The sequence below is a fragment of the Physeter macrocephalus genome, chromosome 12, assembly GCF_002837175.3.
Source record: "Physeter macrocephalus isolate SW-GA chromosome 12, ASM283717v5, whole genome shotgun sequence".
Classification (NCBI taxonomy): Eukaryota; Metazoa; Chordata; class Mammalia; order Artiodactyla; family Physeteridae; genus Physeter; species Physeter macrocephalus.
The window spans coordinates 68921053-68927052 of record NC_041225.1 but is presented as its reverse complement, the minus strand read 5'-3'; positions in this window follow the sequence as shown (position 1 = coordinate 68927052).

Below are 6000 nucleotides of genomic sequence, written 5' to 3'. Positions count from 1 at the left end.
TCTTCTCTAAATGTTTGATAGAATTCACCTGTGAAGCCATCTAGTCCTGGACTTTTGTTTGTTGGAAGATTTTTAATCACACTTTCAATTTCATTACCTGTGATTGGTCTGTTCATATTTTCTAATGTTGTTCCTTCTGCTAACTTTGGGTTTTGTTTGTTCTTCTTTCTCTAGTTCCTTTATGTGTAATGTTAGATTGTTTTATTTGAGATTTTTCTTGTTTCTTGGGGTAGGCTTGTATAGGTATAAACTTCCCTCTTAGAACTGCTTTTACTGCATCCCATAGGTTTTGGATCATTTTCACATTCTGTAGGGTTTTTTTTTTTTTCACTTTGTTGATGGTTTCTTTTGCTCTGCAGAAGGTTTTTCGTGTAATGTAGTCCCACTTGTTTATTTTTTATCTTGTTCATTGTGCTTTAGGTATCATATCCAAAAAATCATTACCAAGACCCACAGCAAGGAGCTTTTATTCCTATGTTTTCACCTAAGGAGTGTCGTGTTTAGGTCTTAAATTTAAGTTTTTATCCATTTTGAGTTAATTTTTATGAGTGGTATAAGATAGGGGTCTGTTTTTATTCTTTTACATGTGAATATCCAGTTTCCAGCACAATTTATTGAAGAGACTTTCTTTTCCCCATTAAATATTCTTGGCTCCCTTGTCAAATATTAGTTGACTATATATGCTTGGGTTAATTTCTAGGCTCTCTATTCTATTTCATTGATCTGTTTCTCTGTTTCTATGCCAATACCATGTTGTTCTGATGAGTATAGCTTGAAATCAGTAAGTGTGGTACCTCCTGCTTTGTTCTTCTTTCTCAGGATTGCTTTGGCTATTTGGGGTCTTTTGTTGTTACATATAAATTTTAGGAGTTTTTTTTTTCCACTTCTATAAAAAATGCCATTGGAATCTTGATAGGCATTGCAGTAAATCTACAGATGGCTTTGGGTAGTATGGATATTTGAACACTATTCTTCCAGTCCATGAACACAGGATAGTTTTCCATTTATTTGTGTCTTCTTTGATTTCTTTCTTCAGCATCTTGCAGTTTTCAGTGTAGGGATCTTTCACCTCCTTGGTTAAGTTTATTCCTAAGTATTTCATTGTTTTTGATGCTATTGTGAGATCATTTTATTTGTTTTTCAGATAAGTCATTCATGTACAGAAACACTACTGATTTTTGTACGTTAATTTTGTATCCTGCAACTTTACCAAATTCATTGATTAGCTCTAGTAGTTTTCTGGTGGCATCTTTAGGATTCTCTATGTATAGTATCATGTCATCTGCAAACAGTGACAGCTTTACTTCTTCTTTTCCAATTTGTATTCCTTTTATTTCTTTTTCTTCTCTGATTGCTGGGGCTAGGACTTCCAAAACTATGTTGAATAATAGTGGTGAGAGTGCACATCCTTGTTTTGTTCCTGATCTTAGCGGAAATGTTTTCAGGTTTTCATCATTGAGAATGATGTTTCCTGTGGGTTTGTCATATATGGCCTTTATTCTGTTGTGGTAGGTTCCCTCTATGCCCACTTTCTGGAGAGTTTTTTTTATCGTAAATCGGTGTTGAATTTTGTCAGAAGCTTTTTCTGTATCTATTGAGATGATCATATGGTTTTTATTCTTCAATTTGTTAATATGGTGTATCACATTGATTTGCGTATATTGAAGAATCCTTTCATCCCTGGGATAAATCCCACTTGATCATGGTGTATGATCCTGTAATATGTTGTTGGATTCTGTTTGCTATTATTTTGTTGAGGAATTTTGCATCTGTATTCATCAGTGATATTGGTCTGTAATTTTCTTTTTTTGTAGTATCTTTGTCTGGTTTTGGTATCAGGGTGATGTTGGCCTAATAGAGTGAGTTTGGGAGTGTTCCTTCCTCCACAGTTTTTTGGAAGAGTTTGAGAAGAATGGGTGTTAGTTCTTCTCTAAATGTTTGATAGAATTCACCTGTGAAGCCATCTAGTCCTGGACTTTTGTTTGTTGGAAGATTTTTAATCACACTTTCAATTTCATTACCTGTGATTGGTCTGTTCATATTTTCTATTTTTCCTGGTTTGGTCTTGGAAGGTTATACCTTTCTAAGAATTTGTCCATTTCTTCCAGGTTGTCCATTTTATTGGCATAGGGTTGCTTGTAGTAGTCTCTTAGGATGCTTTGTATTTCTGCGGTGTCTGTTGTAACTTCTCCTTTTTCTTTTTTAATTTTATTGATTTGAGTCCTCTCCCTCTTTTTCTTGATGAGTCTGGATAATGATTTATCAATTTTGTTTATCTTCTCAAAGAACCAGCTTTTAGTTTTATTGATCTTTGCTATTGCTTTCTTTGTTTCTATTTCATTTATTTGTGCTCTGATCTTTATGATGTTGTTCCTTCTGCTAACTTTGGGTTTTGTTTGTTCTTCTTTCTCTAGTTCCTTTATGTGTAATGTTAGATTGTTTTATTTGAGATTTTTCTTGTTTCTTGGGGTAGGCTTGTATAGGTATAAACTTCCCTCTTAGAACTGCTTTTACTGCATCCCATAGGTTTTGGATCATCATGTTTTCATTGTCATTTGTGTCTAGGTATTTTTTGATATCCTCTTTGATTTCTTCAGTGCTCTCTTGGTTATTTAGTAACGTATTGTTTAGCCTCCATGTGTTTGTGTTTTTTACGTTTTTTCCCTGTGATTCATTTCTAATCTCATAGCCTTGTGGTCAGAAAAGATGCTTGGTATGATTTCAATTTTCTTAAATTTACTGAGGCTTGATTTGTGACCCAAGATGTGATGTATCCTGGAGAATGTTCCATATGCATTTGAGAAGAAAGTGTAATCTGCTGGTTTTGGATGGAATGTCCTGTAAATATCAATTAAATCTGTCTGGTCTATTGTGTCATTTAAAGCTTGTGTTTCCTTATTAACTTTCATTTTGGATGATCTGTCAGTTGGTGTAAGTGAGGTGTTAAAGTCTCCCACTATTATTGTGTTACTGTCAATTTCTTCTTTTATAGCTGTTAGCAGCTTCCAGCTGCCATATGTATTGAGGTGCTCCTATGTTGGGTGCATATATATTTATAATTGTTATATCTTCTTCTTGAATTGGGTTTGTTTTTGTAGGTCCTTTTCTTCTCTTGTGTTTCCTCCTTATAGAAGTTCCTTTAACATTTGTTGTAGAGGTGGTTTGGTGGTGCTGAATTCTCTTAGCTTTTGCTTGTTTGGAAAGCTTTTGCTTTCTCCATCAAATCTGAATGAGATCCTTGCCGGGTAGAGTAATCTTTGTTGTAGGTTCTTCCCTTTCATCACTTTAAGTATATCATGCCACTCCCTTCTGGCTTGTAGAGTTTCTGCTGAGAAACCAGCTCTTAACCTTATGGGAGTTCCCTTGTATGTTATTTGTCATTTTTCCCATGCTGCTTTCAATAATTTTTCTTTGTCTTTAATTTTTGCCAATTTGATTACTATGTGTCTCGACATGTTTCTCCTTGGCTTTATCATGTATGGGACTCTTTGTGCTTCCTGGACTTGGATGGCTATTTCTTTTCCCATGTTAGAATTTTTCGAGTATAATCTATTCAAATATTTTCTCTGGTCCTTTGTCTCTCTGTTCTCCTTCTGGGACCCCTATAATGCGAAAGTTGTTGCTTTTGATGTTCTCCTAGAGTTCTCTTAGGCTGTCTTCATTTCTTTTCATTCTTTTTTCTGTTCCATAGCAGTCAATTCCACCATTCTGTCTTCCGGGTCAGTCAGTTATCCGTTCTTCTGCCTCAGTTATTCTGCTATTGATTACTTCTAGTGTATTTTTCATTTCACTTATTGTATTGTTTATCTCTGTTTGTTTGTTCTTTAATTCTTCTAGGTCTTTGTTAAACATTTCTTGCATCTTCTCGATCTTTGCCTCCATTCTTTTTCCGAGGTCCTGGATCATCTTCACTATCATTATTCTGAATTCTTTTTCTGGAAGATTGCCTATCTCCACTTCACTTAATTGTTTTTCTGGGTTTTTATCTTGTTCCTTCATCTGGTACATAGCCCTCTGCCTTTTCATCTTGTCTATCTTTCTGTGAATGTGGTTTCTGTTCCCCAGGTTGCAGGATTGCAGTTCTTCTTGCTTCTGCCCTCTGCCTTCTGGTCGATGAGGCTGTCTAAGAGGCTTGTACAGTTTTCCTGATGGGAGGGACTTGTGGTTGGTAGAGCTGGCTGTTGCTCTGGTGGGCAGAGCTCAGTCTCCCATTTCTTTTCACAAGAGCTTCCTTAACGTTTTTTTTCTTTTTCTCTCTTGAAGTGGGCAGAGCAGGTGGTTCTCTCTGAACTATTGATTTGGAATTGGCTGCAATGATTGTTTAATTCTGTGTTCATCATTCAGCTGTAGTCTGCCCTGCTGCACAACATACATTTATGGTTGAATGAAGGTGTGCACATGTACTTCAACTGGGACTTGTAAAGCACAATGCATCCTGGAAGCTCTTCTATTTAATGCAAAATACTCCTTAAACTTTGTAATTATGAATTTCAATTTTGTCTTTTGGATACCTGATTTCATGGTTTCCTAGATAGTGGGGTTGAGATTTTTTACATTTTGGGTTGGTGAGCAGGTTAATTGTGTATGAAGTAAGCCTTCATTAATGCAACAAGCTGCTTCCTCTCTCATATATCCACATTGATTAGAGAAATGGCGTCTACAATGTATAATCATAGAGGACATCTTCAGAGACTGTTTTCTGCCAGGTCTACAAAAATTATCAGGATGTTTGAGAAATCACAACCATGGTGATTACAAGGGAATTCTTCCTGTGATTCATGGAAGGCTGTTTACCTCGTGTGAGTGAAGAGTTGTGTTTCATGTGTGTCTCTGTGTGTGTACACTTATGTACAAGTACATGCATGTGTCTGAATAGTATCTAATTACTTGGTTTTTCCTCCCTGCCTCTCATTGTTTCTAGATCTGTTTAATTTTCCATTACTATTCTAGGACTTTACTTAGAGATAAAAAGGAATACTTGAAATATAAATACCCTTAAAGGAATCATGATTTTTAGAGACTGGCATATTGATTTATTTTAGATACTTAAGATATTCTAACATGACCAACCCTAGAGAAAGAATGTTTTTGATATTTCATCATTTCAGATATGCAAATTGTGACTTTTCTAGTTACCTGGGATGAAATCAAGTAGCAGATATTTCTATCAGCAGTGTTCTTCAAAAGATTCAACTAGCATAGTGCTGCATACCTAGCATATGCTATATAAATAGCTGTGGATTAGCTGACCATGGATCTTGTCAATTTCTTTTCATTCATTTAAAAAATTCAATTGTCCAAGTATGCATGCCTGCAGAGTGTAACACATACTTATTATGAGTCCATTATGCTTTAGATTCTGGGTATACATTGGTGAACAAGAGAGAGTTTTTGCCTTCAAGGAATTTACTTATAATGGATGATAAAGAAACTTCTAAGGCCATTTTGTTGAATTATATATGTTATATTAAGTCTACTGAGTGCGTTGCCCTATGCATGTTGCTATTGATACAAAAAAAAATTAACGAAGTACTCTTGCCCTCAGGGAACTTAAAGATTAATTAGAGAGCAAAACCCATGCACATGACTAAATAGCTAGCAGTGTAAGGCCTTGTGGGGTGACAGATGAGGGATGCTCATCTGGTCCTTTTCTCTGTGTTCCAGACACATGGCTGTCTCCCTCATATACTCCATGGATGGAGTTTCCTGACCCCTCCAGTGACTCAGATTTCTACACTTAGAATTCTTCCATGCTTTACTTTCATCTATCATTTTAAAACTTCTTTCTTATATTCTCTCATAGCTTCAAAGGGAAAATATCTAGTCGCTCTATTCTCACAGAATCCTTTCTGCTTGGAAGAATAATCATTCAGCACAGGGGCTGGGCTTTTTCAGGTATATTATCTCCACTGAACCATTTAAATCCCTTTTTGCTCTCAGTTTTTGATCATTTCAGATTGCATCTGCCGAAGACCCATTATTGCCACTCTTTAATCAACT